This window comes from Nuphar pumila, chromosome 9, assembly GCF_984573655.1.
Source record: "Nuphar pumila chromosome 9, dmNupPumi1.hap1.1, whole genome shotgun sequence".
Classification (NCBI taxonomy): Eukaryota; Viridiplantae; Streptophyta; class Magnoliopsida; order Nymphaeales; family Nymphaeaceae; genus Nuphar; species Nuphar pumila.
Genome location: NC_143257.1, coordinates 102,165,971 through 102,167,861, shown reverse-complemented (window position 1 = coordinate 102,167,861; position 1,891 = coordinate 102,165,971). Strand labels below are relative to the sequence as shown.

At 38.6% G+C, this 1,891-nt stretch overlaps 1 pseudogene; it reads right to left on the bottom strand.

The window, feature by feature from the left end:
* Positions 1–589: 589 nt before the first annotated feature.
* LOC149828767 (protein RETICULATA-RELATED 4, chloroplastic pseudogene) lies at positions 590–1,202 on the bottom strand (annotated as a pseudogene).
* Positions 1,203–1,891: the final 689 nt, after the last annotated feature.

Sequence of the window (1,891 nt, the reverse complement as noted above, 5' to 3'; positions counted from 1 at the left end):
TGGCAAAGTGAATGCAACTGGCAGCAGTGATGTGCAATAGTGCAGCTAACACGAATATAGTGCGACAGTAGTGGTGTCGGTATTAAAGTGTCAAGGATGAGATGTATGACATACCTTCACGCAACAATCAGTCCATAAAAACAATTATCAGTATAATCCATGATACCCAATTAGTGAAATCTTCAGCACCACCTGTCTTAATTTGCCAACTTACAGTAAGTCAATGGATTCTTAGCAATATCGTACAGGGGATTCTAATCAATCAATTGGCTTTAGCAGCATCGCCAGCATCGACATAAAAGGATTCTCAGAGGCAAAGAATGTGATGCATCATTTTGGGTCGAAATGCCACAGAAATGACTGAAATTGATGATGGGGATAGCACCGTTTCAAAGACAACACATGCATCTTCTCTGCACGCTAAGAGCTTCCATATGGTAACATCACCAACTCTTCTAAAATCTATGGCAAGTCCTGGAATTCAAGCAAAGCCCATGCCAAAAGTATCAATCTCAGAGTCACCAGACCCAGGCAGGTGGCTATTCTCTATTTTTTTGAATACCAATCCAACGAGCATAATCCATCCACATCAACGATCCCAAATATACTTCCTCAAATTACTAGAAATTGTCGTGTAAACCCCATAGGCTACACTCGTTGATAATATAGGGACATTCTCCGCTTCACCAACAAAAAAATTTGTTAATCGCCTTTCATTAACTAAAGCATTTGTGACACCTGTACCAACCAAAGATGCAGAAGTCCAAACAGCAAAAAGCTTTGAACCATTACGCTGTAAAATAGAACAATACATGTTGGAAACAGGATCTTGTAAAAAAAAAAATAGATGTCAATGCAAAAATATGGAAATCTTTCTCATTAATGAATCTCAAGGACTTTTACAGTTTTACCAATATTCCCCCCCCCATTCACTGCAAAAATGAGTATGACGTTCCATCCAAAGCAACCTGAAAAGCATTATCAGGACAGCTATGGAATAACTTAGTAATAGATTCAGCATTAATTGCCAAAGGTGGCTTCAGAGAAACAGTTGGTGCTGGAAGCCATACAAGCATGAAATCTGCAATAATTTCCACCACCACATCCGCTAACACAAAATCAAGCACCTTGACACATTTTTCTTTTGGGCATTCATACTCTGCAGCGGTCAACGCCAATATACTCATGTCAGGATCACCCATTTCATTGGATTTGATCCTTTGACCACATCTGTGTAGCTTGTATCGACGATTGCAAGAATGTAAGCGTAGATTTTAATTTCTTCAATAATTCCTTGAGTGATCCGCCAGCTATCTTTCGAATAGTTATACAAGCTTGAACGTCCCCTATCCTGGAATCATGAAATACAACAGAGACTACAAAATTCCAGGTAAAACTTCGACCTGCTATGAACTCACAATTGCATTATGAACTTCAGGGGAGTCTGGTCCATCACCGAAGCTTACACCAACTGACCTTGTCTTCTTAATAAAAAAGATTATAAAAAGAATGAATGTGGTCACCCCTTTTCATATGCAAGACCATATACCTTGATAAATAAGCGCTAGGTACTAGTGAAACGAGATGTGGGGAGATGATACCATGCTGAATCAAAAACGTAAAATTGAAAAATATATCTATATGATGCCATAGTGAATACAAATATGCAGACGTTAATGCTGGAAGAACTGAATAGGTGCACAGAGATGTTACAATACTAATCAAGAGTTGATTGAATGAAGAAAACGCAAGGTGAACACATACATAGGACAAATAGTGGTTGTGAGTGATGTGGGATCCTAACCCATCTCTCGTGACCATGCCCTCCTCCATCTTTTAATGCTCTAGAACATAACATAAAAAATAGAAATAAAAAAAAAATCAAGAAAGC